Source organism: Manis javanica, chromosome 4, assembly GCF_040802235.1.
Source record: "Manis javanica isolate MJ-LG chromosome 4, MJ_LKY, whole genome shotgun sequence".
NCBI classification, from domain to species: Eukaryota; Metazoa; Chordata; class Mammalia; order Pholidota; family Manidae; genus Manis; species Manis javanica.
In genome coordinates, this window is record NC_133159.1 from 149482590 (window position 1) to 149497780 (window position 15191).

General features: G+C 40.6%; 2 non-coding genes and 1 pseudogene across 2 annotated transcripts; all 3 read left to right on the forward strand.

Annotated features, from left to right (window-relative positions):
* Nucleotides 1-4611: 4611 nt before the first annotated feature.
* On the forward strand, nucleotides 4612-4763 carry LOC140849359 (U1 spliceosomal RNA; annotated as a pseudogene).
* A 2100-nt stretch (nucleotides 4764-6863) lies between these two features.
* Nucleotides 6864-7027, forward strand: LOC140849370 (U1 spliceosomal RNA). The gene has a single exon (XR_012131106.1). It is a non-coding gene; the product is annotated as a U1 spliceosomal RNA (small nuclear RNA).
* Nucleotides 7028-7972: 945 nt separating this feature from the next.
* Nucleotides 7973-8136, forward strand: LOC140849354 (U1 spliceosomal RNA). Its single transcript, XR_012131094.1, has one exon. It is a non-coding gene; the product is annotated as a U1 spliceosomal RNA (small nuclear RNA).
* The last annotated feature ends 7055 nt before the right edge of the window (nucleotides 8137-15191 follow it).

A 15191-nucleotide genomic window follows, 5' to 3' on the forward strand; every position in this document is an offset into this window, starting at 1 on the left:
TAGAACTACTTGTTCTAGTTCATTGAGGAGAGCTGTTGGCATTTTGATAGGGATTGCATTGAACCTGTACATTGCTTTGGGCAGGGTGGCCATTTCGACAATATTAATTCTTCCTTTCCATGAGCATGGGATAGATTTTCATTTATTGGAGTCTTCCTTTAGTTTCTCTCATGAGTGTCTTTTAGTTTTCAGAATATAGGTCTTTCCCCTCCTTGGGCAGGTTTATTCCTAGGTATTTTATTCTTTTTGATGTAATTATAAACGGAGTTGTTTTCCTAATTTTCTTTCTGTTTGTTTGTTGTTAGTATGTAGGAATGCAACAGATTTCTGTGTATTGATTTTGTATACTGCAGCTTTGCTGAGTTCAGTTATTAGTTCTAGTAGTTTTTTGGTGGATTCCTTATGGTTTCTAGTGTTAAGCATCTTTGCATTCCTTGGATAAACCCCACTTGATCGTGATGTATTATTCTTTTTCGTATATACCTGAATTTGGTTTTCAACTTTAAAGAAATAAAGGAGTTTTGTGTGTGTGTCCATGAGGAATCATAGTCTGTAGTCTTCTTATGTGGTTTTTATCTGGTTTAGGTATCAGAGTAGTGCTGGTTCATAAAATAGATTCTTTCCCTTCAGTGTGCCACTGAAGATCCTGGTATCACCATGGGCCGGCTCCCCACCGGGTGTCACAGGTATTGCAAGAACAAGCCATATGCAAAGTCTCCCTTCTGCAAAGGTGTCCCTGCTGCCAAGGTGAACAGGTTTGACCTGTATCGGAAAAATGCAAAAGTGGATGGGTTCCCACTTAGTGGCCACATGGTGGCAGACGAGTGTGAGCAGCTCCCCTCCAAGGTTCTGGAGGTTTCTGTTTGTGCTGCTAAAGGCAGGCATCTCTACGCATTTGTGCCTCTAAACAAGTATCTCTAAAGATAATTGCTCTGTTTTCTATTTGACATTTTTTAGCACTGTTTATTGAGGTATAATATACTTAAAATATTCACCCACTACATAGTTTACTGATTTTTATACAATTGCCCAACCATAACCCAGGATTAAAACATTTTTATAACCCCCTCTAAAATTTCCCTGTGCCCATTGGCAGTTACTCCTGGTTCCCATGCCCCAACATCAGCCATAGGCAACAGCTGATCTCCTTCCTGTCTCTATAGATTTGCCTTGTCTAGGAATTTCATATAACATGGAATCAAATAGTGTTTCATGACTACTTTCACGTAGCATGTTTTTGAGATTCATCCACCTTATTATATTTATCACTATTTTGTTCCTTTTTATTGCTAAATATTATTCTGTTGTTATTCACTTTTCCGTTATTCAGTGTTTTTCTCAAGCATGGAAACCTGGACTGCCTAATTTATGGCAAAGGAGTGCTAACTTGATTTGCTTTTTCTCCTGATTTTATACTGCTAAGAAAGGAGAATTAAGGCATATCTGGCTTGTTTGTTGCTCTCTAGGATAAGTTTGAAATCTAGACTTTTTCTTTTCGTGCCATTAATCTACAATTACATGAGCAACATTGTGGATACTAGACTCCCCCCATCATCAAGTCCCCACCACCTACCCCATTACAGTCACTGTCCATCAGCATAGTAAGATGCTATAGAATCACCACTTGTCTTCTCTGTGTTGTACAGCCCTTCCCATGCCCCCCAGTACATTATGTCTGCTAATCGTAATACCCTCCATCCCCCCTCGTCCCTTCCTTCCCACCCATCCTCCTCAGTCCCTTTCCCTTTTGTAACTGTTAGTCCATTCTTGGGTTCTGTGATTGTGCTGCTGTTTTGTTCCTTCAGGTTTTCTTCGTTCTTAAACTCCACATACGAGTGAGATCATTTGGTACTTGTCTCTCTCTGCCCGGCTTATTTCACTGAGCATACTACCCTCTAGCTCCATCCGTGTTGTTGCAAATGGTAGGATTTGTTTTCTTCTCATGGCTGAATAATATTCCATTGTGTATATGTACCACCTCTTCTTTATCCATTCATCTACTGATGGACACTTAGGTTGCTTCCATTTCTTGGCTATTGTAAATAGTGCTGCAATAAACCTAGGGGTGCATCTGTCTTTTTCAAATGGGGCTGCTGCATTCTTGGGGTAAATTCCTAGAAGTGGAATTCCGGGGTCAAATGGTATTTCTATTTTAAGCATTTTGAGGAACCTCCATACTGCTTTCCACAATGGTTGAACTAATTTACCTTCCCACCAATAGTGTTGAGAGTTTCCCTTTCTCCACAACCTCGCCAGCATTTGTTGTTGTTTGTCTTTTGGATGGTGGTGATCCTTAACTGGTGTGAGGTGATATCTCATTTTATGGTATTCTATAATAACTCTTTGTATTTCTGTGGGGTCTGTCGTGATTTTTCCTTTCTTACTTCTGATTCTGTTTATGTGAGTAGATTCTCTTTTTTTTCTTGAGAACTCATTGATTTTTTTTCTATTGTTTTATTCTTCCCAATTGTATTTATTTCTGCTCTAATCTTTATTATGTCCCTCTTTCTACTGACTTTGGGCCTCATTTGTTGTTGTTCTTTTTCTAGTTTCATTAATTGTGAGTTTAGAGTGCTCATATGGGATTTTTCTTCTTTCCTGAGGCAGGCCTGTATTGCGATATACTTTCCTCTTAGCATGACCTTGGCTGCATCCCACAGGTTTTTGCGGTGTTGAATTATTGTTGTCATTTGTCTCCATATATTGCTTGATCTGTGTTTTTATTTGGTCATTGATCCATTGGTTATTTAGGAGCATGTTGTGAAGCCTCCCTGTGTTTGTGCGGTTTTTCATATTCTTTGTGTAATTTATTTCTAGTTTCATACCTTTGTGGTCTGAGAAGCTGGTTGGTACAATTTCAATCTTTTTGAAATTACTGAGGCTCTTTTTGTGGCCTAGTATATGATCTGTTCTTGAAAATGTTCCATGTGCACTTGAGAAGAATGTGTATTCTGCTGCTTTTGGCTGTAGAGTTCTGTAGATGTCTGTTAGGTCCATCTGTTCTATTGCGTTGTTCAGGGCCTCTGTCTCCCTACTCATTTTCTGTCTGGTTGATCTGTCCTTCAGAATTAGTGGAGTGTTGAAGTCTCCTAGAATGAATGCATTGCCTTCTATTTCCCCTGTTAATTCAGTTAGTATTTGTTTCACATACGTCGGTGCTCCTGTGTTGGGAGCACAGATATTTATCATGGTCATATCTTCTTGTTGGATTGACCCTTTTATCATTATGTAACGTCCTCCTTTGTCTCTTGTGACTTTCTTTGTTTTGAAGTCTATTGTGAACTGTATACTTTAAGTGAGTGAATTTTATGCTATGTAAATTATGTCATAAAAGCTGTTATAAAAAAAGAACACGTACATTTTCAAAGAACGTTACAAAGAACTGTTTGGGCTAAAATAAAAATAAACGGTAAAATGGCCATAATCCTGTCACCTAAAAATTCAAACCATGTTTTCTGCATTCTTCTCTAGTCTTTTTCAAACACTTAGGTTAAATCTGACATGGTTATATTATGATAGAACTGTCTTTATATTTCCAAAGGACTTTATGTATATTTTATAACTTCCTCATTTAACAAACATTTATTGGGTACTTACATGTTCCGGGAAACGTGCCTAGTGTTGAGGACAGAAGGATGATAAAAACCTAGTCCTGTGTCAAGGTGCTATAGATCGGGAAGCAGTGTCTTCATTTTAACAGATGAGGAAATTGAAGCTCAGAGAGGTCAAGCGAAATGTCTGAGGTGACTCAGCTGTTGACTGACAAAGCTGAGACTATACTGAGGCCTCTGACTGCCAGGCCTGAGGTCTTTCTTAATGTAGGTTGTGCTCCTGTTTTCTGCATGTTTTTATTGTAAAGCAGCACTTTTTGCCTCTTAGCTTGTAATATCTCTGCAGAATCTTGGTCATGTAAGTAAGGTGGAAAGCCTCAACGCTGTCCCTGATGGAATACACCCAAGCTCCTGTAGCTCTAACTATGACGGAGCCAACGTTTAAACACAAGATTTATATGGCCGTCGCTCACTGAAGTGCAGTTTAAAAAAAATAACAAAATACCTTTGTAAAAAGTAACAGCAGTACATCTGTGTGATATAAGTGGGTGATTCTCCCTTTTTATTTATGCTCTATCTTTGTTTTCTATAATTATAAAATGTGCTAGTTTGCTATATAAACACATGCATTCATGTATACACACATGGGTGTGCACGTATTTGGTGACAGGCAGAGTTACATTCCAGGGGTTGCCATAGGATCTTCTAAAGGCCCGTGTTCTGTCTGGCACAGCCGAGGTCATCAAGAAGAAGCTAGTGGGAACTGTGAAGTCGTTGCACAAGCGGTATGTGTCCTTGGACACAATGGTGACTAGCGAAGACAGAGATGCCAATACCATGTGCAGCACCTTAGAGGCCGTATTTATCCGCGGCCTGCACACCAAGCACATCCGAGCTGAGGCTGGGGGGAAGAGGAAGAAAAGCACCCCCAGAAGCCTCTGCCTCAGCCTGTCGTCTGGTCCCTCCCGAAAGCTGTCACCCACAAGTGAGGTCAGCTGGGGAGGCCTTGCTCTGGGGAGGAGTTTCAGAGTGGGACCTGGGGCTCTTCCTCTCCAGCGCTGCAGGGAAGTGGTCAGAGATGCACTGCGCTCTAGAGTAGAGATGGCTTATCCATTGCACTCCGGATGTGCTGACCCCTGCGATTTCCCCAAATGTGGGAAACTTGACTGCATAATTTGTGGTAGTGGGGGGACTGCGTTCGCCCTTTCCCCTGATTCTGTCTGTACGAAGAAAAGCTCTTGTGGTTTCTGTTTGGTATTTCTGTTGTGGGACTAGTGCAAGTAATAAAACGGTGTTAGACCAGGTCTCATGAGCCGCTTGGGCCTCAGGCAACAGCCTGGGCTGCTTCAAGCCCCTGGACTGGTTGCCTTTATTAGGAGTGGCCTTTTTACCACGCTGTGGCAGAGTTAGGTATTTGCAACAGAGGTTAGGTGGCCTGCAAGGCCTAAAATCTTCATTATCTGGCCCTTTATCAGAGAAGTTTGTTGCCCCTGCCTTAGAATGTTTTGAACATCTGTGCTAAGTAGTATACTCAAAACTAAGAAGACTGGCATACAGGTTGAACATCTGAGTATCTACCCTGGGACACTTGTGTTTGTGGCCCTGCCTCGGTGGGCATTCTTCCTCTCCCCTTCTCCTATCGCTCCTCCCTTTCCTTTCTCTCTCTCTGGAAACATTCTTTGAAGTAGAATTGCTGGGTCAGATTGTGCATATTTTCATTTTGTATCATACTTCCAAATGTTTGTATCACTTACACTTTTACTAATAACGTATAAGGGCTTCTTTTCCCACCTTCAACCCAGCAGTGGCCCTTAACAGTTTTTTTTCTTTTCTACTGAGGTACAATTGACTTTAAATCATGATTATCTCATTACTAAGAGAAGTTAAAAATCTTTTCATATAATTTAATTGGCCAAAGAAATTTTCGTGATCATGGTATCTCTCCTGCCAGGTAAGTATGGCCAAATAAATTTTATCATTGCAACTATGTATATCCTTTGCTAACTTGTAATTTTTAATAGTGGTAAAATGCAACTAACAAAATTTACCATCTTAACTATTTTTAAGTGTACAGCTCAGTAGCATTAATTGTATTCACAGTGTTTTGCAAGTGCTTTCCAGAACTTTGTCTGACAAATCTGAAACTGTACCCATTAAACAACTCCCCAGTTCCCCTTCCCCTTCCCCTAGCCAGGTGGCAGCCACCACCTCCTGAAAATTCCTCCATATTGTAGCATGTGTCAGAATTTTCACTTTTGAGGCTCAATAATGTTCCATTGTATGTCTATACCAGATTGTTTGCTCATCCATCTATGGGTGGACACTTGGGTTGCTTCTACCTCTCGGCTGTTACGAATAATGCTGCTGTGTACATGGGTGTACATCCTTTCCCACTTTTTAACTGGGTTGTTTTTAATTTAAAATACATAGTAGTAGTAGGTATACTTTTATTATTGTGAGAAACAATAAGTAATAAGTTTTGTGCTTACTGTGGGACAGGTATTCTGCTCATCTTGTGCATTTTTAGTTACGAGCTTGGGAGGCTCTAAAGACCCGTCAAAACAAAATTTAGTTTTGCTTTGGAGAGGAGACACTCTTGATGAGGAAGGTGGTTTCCAACGGTGAGGGCCATCATCACATCGCGGGCTGCGCGGGTCCCTGTGAATTCTCCAAACACGTGTGTAGGTGGGGGCGCTGTGGGAGCTTTTCCCTAGTTTGCTCCCATCAAAATTGGAAGCAGTGTTTGTGCAAGTGATCTTTCACTTAAAGGTGATTTTTTGCTGCAGATTTGAAAGCGAGCATATTTTGTACTTGACCTTGAAGCTTTGAACGAACAACTTGTTTTTGGTAATACGTGGACTGGATTTACAGATTGTAGTTTTGCCAAATTTCACCTCTTTAGAGTTGCTCTTTCAGTTACGTGATGGCTGCTTTTGAAGTGCGGCAAACATCAGTGACGTCTCTAGCGCCGAACCCTTGACGGAACTAAACGTTTGCCTTTAAATCCGTAGAGCGTGTTTTCGGTTTTATGGGAACACCACTTAGAGAGCAAGGGACGCGCTAAATGAGATCAGCAAAAGGGGTGTGGAATATGTAGATTAGCGCAGTGACTGCTGGTCATGCTTACACTAGGCGTATATTTCCCAAGAGTTTGGCAATATGCCGGTATGCAAACGAGGACCTCCTGTTAGGAATAGTCTGGAGTCTCTTTATTCCAGAAAGAAGGGGAACGGTAGGCTGCATGAGAAAAGCACCCCTCTGTGCATAGTGATTTGAATCTGAGGGTGAGGTGCCAGGCACGCGTACGACCTCATACTTACCTGGCAGGGGAGATACCATGATCACGAAGGTGGTTTTCCCAGGGCGAGGCTTATCCATTGCACTGCGGATGTGCTGACCCCTGCGATTTCCCCAAATGTGGGAAACTCGACTGCATTATTTGTGGTAGTGGGGGACTGCGTTCGCGCTTTCCCCTGATTCTGTCTGTACGAAGGGAAGTGCTCGTGGCGTACTTTTAACGTTTCGTGGACGTAGTGCCAGGATTGGGTAGTCGGACGTACAGTAACTGCTCGCGTACCCAAAGGAGTTATCTTGACCTGTGTTTTTCTCTACTCGGTTTTAAGGTCTTGTGTAGTCTTGTTGCTGCTGTGGTGAATTTGCTCTGGGTTCCCACTTAAGTTCAAGGAAATAACGGCTTCTCGTTGTTGAGGTCAGAAGTAGGTGTTGGACGCTACCGTTCCTCTTGTGGAGGGCTTGTTTTTTGTTTCAAGGTCCGATATGATATGTTTATTGGTGTTCTGGTATGTATTATGCTCCAGTTTCCAGTAAATTCAGCTTCTGGCTCTAGAGGTCAAAAGTAAGTGGGGGGCTACCTTACGTTTACCAGTTTTCAAGAAGCTCTCCTACTCCCTTGTCCATAGTCCTCTCCTTCCTCCGTTTAAAACCTCGTTTCTGGCATCTGTTTCTTTGGCCTTTCTGCTTCCTTCCTGAGAGTCCTGTAATTAATTACATTAGGCCTACCTGGATAATTTGAGGTACTCCCGCATCTAAAAACCTTGGTCACACCAGCAAAATTCTTTTTGCCCCAGAGATATATTCACAGGCTCCAGGGACTAGGACGTGGGGGCAGTGGGGCTTTCATTATTTAGCTCACCACATCAACCAAACCTGCAGATTTCAGGAGCTGTAGTGAGGTCACCAGAAGTTGCTCAGAGTAGGAAAATGCTCAGAGTCCGTGTTCAGGATTGTATTTATGTGTTTACAGTTTTTGCAAATTTCCCAGTATCCAACTGTTACTGGGTAGCTTCTACAGTTTGGAGAACTCTGTTTCGTGACAGTGTAGAGCTTGCCTGATGAGAGTGACCCTTGGTGTCCAGTGTTTGGAATCCCATGGGGAGGTGCCAGAAAGCGGGGGGTTTTTTGTACTTACCTGGCAGGGGAGATACTATGATCATGAAGGTGGTTTTGCCTGAGTGGGGTTCATCCACTGCATGCAAGACGTGCTGACTCCTGCAAATTTCCCCAAAGTGGGAAGCTTGGCTGCATACTTTGTGTCCGTGGCGGACTGTGTTCCTGCTTTTCCTTATCAAACTTGCATTTTAAAAGACAGTCATGAGTAAACTAGCTGTTGATTTGTAGTTAATGCAGCGGCTTGAGTTTCTGCACTTCACTCTATATTTAGCCGTTGTATAGTTTAGGGTGGGTGATCCTTCCTGCTTGCTTGCTTGGTGGGCGGGATTGGGAATTGCCTTTTTGTACCGACCGCTAGAGGGCTGGCTGCGTCACCTTAAGCTCTGCATCTGTTGCTGTAGTTACCAGGATGTGTAGGGAAGAGAAGAGGCTTCTGGGGAAGACTGAGCAAAGGAATTCACGTGGGGCAGAGGGTAAAAGGTGGTGAAAACCTTAAGGGGCTGTCTTCAGTTTGTTGAGTAGCACTGTGAAACGACGGCCTACTTACCAGAAGTCTGGGAGTTTATAATGTACCACTTACACTTTCCGGAGCTGAGCGGTTCTGAGTTCAGAGGGGCTTTTCACTCCTTTTCAAGAATGTCCCCCTAAGAGCTGTTGCCTTAAATTTCCCGCCAAATGAGAAACTGGGCTACAATATAATCTCTGCTGATAGATAACAGTGTTTTGTGTTTTCCCCTAGACTTGCGTTTTGTTTTTGTTTTCCCAAAATAACGTTTCCAGTGAAGTAGTGGTGTGCTTGTGATTTTAAAAACATCATATAGAAGGGCTCAACCTGAAAAATAACAGCTAACCCACCCTTTCTCATCCTGCCCCATCCACTCTCCTCAGAGCACTACTTTTAAAATTCTTTCACCTGCTTCTTCAGTTACATCAATACATAATTTGTGTGTGCTGTATTTATACTAAAGGTTTAGCTGATACCTCCCATCTCAGTACTGTCCCTCCTCTGTCCTTTTATTATGTTTATGGAACAGTTTCTAGTTCTTCCATCAGTTCCCTTAATAACTTTAAGTTCATATCTTTTTATTATTTGTTGACTCCTCACTTTAAGAGATGAGTATATCAACAAGGCTTTGGGGTTTTAAAAGAAAATGTTACGATTTTGCCCCTTCCAAGGCCCATAAAAAGAATTTGTTGATGTTGTTGTAGACTGTATTGTTTGACACACAATTTATATAATAGTGTGGGTTGATACGAGAAAGGGCAGGGAGAAATGTTACTGGTAAGCAAATGTGCAGTATTTGCCACTTGTAAATAGTATTGATTTGTAAATTTCTTTTTCTTGTTTTGCTGTTTATTGATGTATAATTAATTACAACAGTATATTGTTTCAGATGTTACAACATAGGGATTTGACTTTTGTATTCATTGCAAAATGGTCACCAATAAGTCTACCTATCATCGTCATCTTACAAAGCTAATACAATATTGCTGACTGTGTTACCCACGCATTACATCACATGCCCATGACTTATTTATTTCATAGGTGGAAACTGTACTTCTCACTTAATCCCCCACATCCACTCATCCCCTAACTCGCTTCCCTCTGGCAACCACCAAGCTGTTCTCTGTATCTATTGACTCTGGGTTTGGTTTTGTTTTTTTAGATTCCACATATAAGCCACATCATGCAGTAATTGTCTCTCTCTCTCTCTCTCTCTGACTTAAATTTTTCATTTTCTAAGTGTTCATTGCTAGTATCTAGATACAGTTGATTTTCAGGCATTAATCTTGTATCCTGTGGCTTTGCTAAATTTAGTTATGAGTTTTGTAGGATGTTTTAGGTATATGCGTTGCCGTTTTCTATGCAGTCATGTCATATGTGAATACAGATATTTTTACTTCCAAACTACAGCTTTTACTTATTTTCCTTGCCTTGTGATCTAGCCAGGACTTCCAGTACAATTTTGAATAAAGATGCTTAAAGTAGTCATGTTTTTCTCTTGTTCCTAATCTGAGGGAAAAGCATTCAGTCTGCACCATGAAGTGTATTAGTGTATGGATTTTTGTAGATAACATTTGTGACGCCATCGTACCTTGCTAAGTTTCTTCTTTTAGTCATAAATGGCTGTGGAACTTTATTAACAAGTTTTTCTGCACCTACTTCTTAATCAGTTTATATGGTGAATTCTACAGACTGGTGTTCTTTTATTTTAATTTTTAAATTATCTTTCTGTTGAAGTTTCATTCATGTACAATTTTATGTTTGTTTCACATGTACAACACAGTCGTTCAACAGTTACCCATAATACTAAATGCTCACCCCCCTCTAGGGCGGTTACTAACTGTCCACATATGAAGATGTTACAGAATCATTGACCGTGTTCTCCATGCTGTCCTACCATCCACGTGACAGATTTATATAGTCATTGCCAATTATTGTGCTCCTTTATCCCCCTCATCATCCTTGCCAGTCTACCCCAACTCTTCCCCCTTGGTAACCACCAGTCACTTCTCAGTGTCTATGATAGTCTGCTGCTGTTTTGTTCCTTCTGTTCTGCTTTGTGTTTATACTCCAAACATAAGTGAAATCAGATGGTATTTGTGTTTCTATGCCTGGCTTATTTCACTGAGCATGATACCCATGAGATACATCTACGTTGTTGCAAATAACAGGATTTTTTTTTTTTTCTTTTTATGGCTGAATACCTTTCCATTGTGTATGTGTACCACTTCTTCTTTCTCCGTTCATCAATTGATGGACACTTAGGTTGCTTCCATATCTTGGCTATTGCAAATGGTGCTGTAATAAACATAGGGTTGCGTATAACTTTTCGAATCAGGGATTTTGTTTACTTCAGGTAAATTCCTTGAAGTTGAATAATTGCATCATATGGTATTTCTATTTTAAATTTTTTGAGGAACCTCCGTACTGCTTTCCGCAGTGGTTGCACCAATTTAAATTCCCACCGACAGTGTAGGAGGGTTCCCATTTCCCCTCATCCTTGCCAACAGTTGTTACTTCTTGTCTTTTGGATAGGACCCTTCTACCTGGTGTGAGGTGATACTTCATTGTGGCTTTAATTTGCATTTTCCTCATGATTTAGCGATGTGGAGCATCTCTTCATGTGCCTGTTGGCCATTTGTATTGCTTCTTTGGAGAGGTGTCTGTTCCGGTCCTCCACCAATTATTTAATTGGGTTATTTGCTTTTTGGGTGTTGAGGCATATGAGCTGTTTATATACTTTGGATGTTAACCTCTTGTCAGATACTCTCCCCTATGTAGGATGCCTTTTTGTTGTGCTGATGGTGTCCTTTGCTGTACAGAAGCGTTTTACTTTGATATAGTCCCACTTGCTCATTTTTTATTTTGTTTCCCTAGACTGAGGAGACGTGTCCAGGAAAATTTGCTCATGTTTATATTAAAGAGATTTTTGCCTACGTTCTGTTGTAAGACTTTTATGGTTTCATGACTTACATTCAGTTCATTGATCCATTTAGAGTTTACCTTTGTGTATGAGTCGGACAATAATCCAGTTCATTCTCCTACGTGTAGCTGTCCAGTTTTGCCAACACTGTTTGTTAAGGGGCTGACTTTTCCCCATTGTAGATCCACGGCTCCTTGATCATGTATTAACTGAGCAAATGTGGATGGTTTTATACCTGGGCTGTCTATTCTATTCCATTGATCTATGGGTCTGGTCTTCTGCCAGTACCACATTGTTTTGATTACTGTGGCTTTGTAGTAAAGCTTGAAGCCAGGGAGTTTAATCCCCTCAGCTTTGTACTTCTTCCTCAGGATTGGTTTGGCTATTTGGGGCCTTTTGCGTTCCATATGAATTTTAGAACTACTTGTTCTAGTTCATTGAGGAGAGCTGTTGGCATTTTGATAGGGATTGCATTGAACCTGTACATTGCTTTGGGCAGGGTGGCCATTTCGACAATATTAATTCTTCCTTTCCATGAGCATGGGATAGATTTTCATTTATTGGAGTCTTCCTTTAGTTTCTCTCATGAGTGTCTTTTAGTTTTCAGAATATAGGTCTTTCCCCTCCTTGGGCAGGTTTATTCCTAGGTATTTTATTCTTTTTGATGTAATTATAAACGGAGTTGTTTTCCTAATTTTCTTTCTGTTTGTTTGTTGTTAGTATGTAGGAATGCAACAGATTTCTGTGTATTGATTTTGTATACTGCAGCTTTGCTGAGTTCAGTTATTAGTTCTAGTAGTTTTTTGGTGGATTCCTTATGGTTTCTAGTGTTAAGCATCTTTGCATTCCTTGGATAAACCCCACTTGATCGTGATGTATTATTCTTTTTCGTATATACCTGAATTTGGTTTTCAACTTTAAAGAAATAAAGGAGTTTTGTGTGTGTGTCCATGAGGAATCATAGTCTGTAGTCTTCTTATGTGGTTTTTATCTGGTTTAGGTATCAGAGTAGTGCTGGTTCATAAAATAGATTCTTTCCCTTCAGTGTGCCACTGAAGATCCTGGTATCACCATGGGCCGGCTCCCCACCGGGTGTCACAGGTATTGCAAGAACAAGCCATATGCAAAGTCTCCCTTCTGCAAAGGTGTCCCTGCTGCCAAGGTGAACAGGTTTGACCTGTATCGGAAAAATGCAAAAGTGGATGGGTTCCCACTTAGTGGCCACATGGTGGCAGACGAGTGTGAGCAGCTCCCCTCCAAGGTTCTGGAGGTTTCTGTTTGTGCTGCTAAAGGCAGGCATCTCTACGCATTTGTGCCTCTAAACAAGTATCTCTAAAGATAATTGCTCTGTTTTCTATTTGACATTTTTTAGCACTGTTTATTGAGGTATAATATACTTAAAATATTCACCCACTACATAGTTTACTGATTTTTATACAATTGCCCAACCATAACCCAGGATTAAAACATTTTTATAACCCCCTCTAAAATTTCCCTGTGCCCATTGGCAGTTACTCCTGGTTCCCATGCCCCAACATCAGCCATAGGCAACAGCTGATCTCCTTCCTGTCTCTATAGATTTGCCTTGTCTAGGAATTTCATATAACATGGAATCAAATAGTGTTTCATGACTACTTTCACGTAGCATGTTTTTGAGATTCATCCACCTTATTATATTTATCACTATTTTGTTCCTTTTTATTGCTAAATATTATTCTGTTGTTATTCACTTTTCCGTTATTCAGTGTTTTTCTCAAGCATGGAAACCTGGACTGCCTAATTTATGGCAAAGGAGTGCTAACTTGATTTGCTTTTTCTCCTGATTTTATACTGCTAAGAAAGGAGAATTAAGGCATATCTGGCTTGTTTGTTGCTCTCTAGGATAAGTTTGAAATCTAGACTTTTTCTTTTCGTGCCATTAATCTACAATTACATGAGCAACATTGTGGATACTAGACTCCCCCCATCATCAAGTCCCCACCACCTACCCCATTACAGTCACTGTCCATCAGCATAGTAAGATGCTATAGAATCACCACTTGTCTTCTCTGTGTTGTACAGCCCTTCCCATGCCCCCCAGTACATTATGTCTGCTAATCGTAATACCCTCCATCCCCCCTCGTCCCTTCCTTCCCACCCATCCTCCTCAGTCCCTTTCCCTTTTGTAACTGTTAGTCCATTCTTGGGTTCTGTGATTGTGCTGCTGTTTTGTTCCTTCAGGTTTTCTTCGTTCTTAAACTCCACATACGAGTGAGATCATTTGGTACTTGTCTCTCTCTGCCCGGCTTATTTCACTGAGCATACTACCCTCTAGCTCCATCCGTGTTGTTGCAAATGGTAGGATTTGTTTTCTTCTCATGGCTGAATAATATTCCATTGTGTATATGTACCACCTCTTCTTTATCCATTCATCTACTGATGGACACTTAGGTTGCTTCCATTTCTTGGCTATTGTAAATAGTGCTGCAATAAACCTAGGGGTGCATCTGTCTTTTTCAAATGGGGCTGCTGCATTCTTGGGGTAAATTCCTAGAAGTGGAATTCCGGGGTCAAATGGTATTTCTATTTTAAGCATTTTGAGGAACCTCCATACTGCTTTCCACAATGGTTGAACTAATTTACCTTCCCACCAATAGTGTTGAGAGTTTCCCTTTCTCCACAACCTCGCCAGCATTTGTTGTTGTTTGTCTTTTGGATGGTGGTGATCCTTAACTGGTGTGAGGTGATATCTCATTTTATGGTATTCTATAATAACTCTTTGTATTTCTGTGGGGTCTGTCGTGATTTTTCCTTTCTTACTTCTGATTCTGTTTATGTGAGTAGATTCTCTTTTTTTTCTTGAGAACTCATTGATTTTTTTTCTATTGTTTTATTCTTCCCAATTGTATTTATTTCTGCTCTAATCTTTATTATGTCCCTCTTTCTACTGACTTTGGGCCTCATTTGTTGTTGTTCTTTTTCTAGTTTCATTAATTGTGAGTTTAGAGTGCTCATATGGGATTTTTCTTCTTTCCTGAGGCAGGCCTGTATTGCGATATACTTTCCTCTTAGCATGACCTTGGCTGCATCCCACAGGTTTTTGCGGTGTTGAATTATTGTTGTCATTTGTCTCCATATATTGCTTGATCTGTGTTTTTATTTGGTCATTGATCCATTGGTTATTTAGGAGCATGTTGTGAAGCCTCCCTGTGTTTGTGCGGTTTTTCATATTCTTTGTGTAATTTATTTCTAGTTTCATACCTTTGTGGTCTGAGAAGCTGGTTGGTACAATTTCAATCTTTTTGAAATTACTGAGGCTCTTTTTGTGGCCTAGTATATGATCTGTTCTTGAAAATGTTCCATGTGCACTTGAGAAGAATGTGTATTCTGCTGCTTTTGGCTGTAGAGTTCTGTAGATGTCTGTTAGGTCCATCTGTTCTATTGCGTTGTTCAGGGCCTCTGTCTCCCTACTCATTTTCTGTCTGGTTGATCTGTCCTTCAGAATTAGTGGAGTGTTGAAGTCTCCTAGAATGAATGCATTGCCTTCTATTTCCCCTGTTAATTCAGTTAGTATTTGTTTCACATACGTCGGTGCTCCTGTGTTGGGAGCACAGATATTTATCATGGTCATATCTTCTTGTTGGATTGACCCTTTTATCATTATGTAACGTCCTCCTTTGTCTCTTGTGACTTTCTTTGTTTTGAAGTCTATTGTGAACTGTATACTTTAAGTGAGTGAATTTTATGCTATGTAAATTATGTCATAAAAGCTGTTATAAAAAAAGAACACGTACATTTTCAAAGAACGTTACAAAGAACTGTT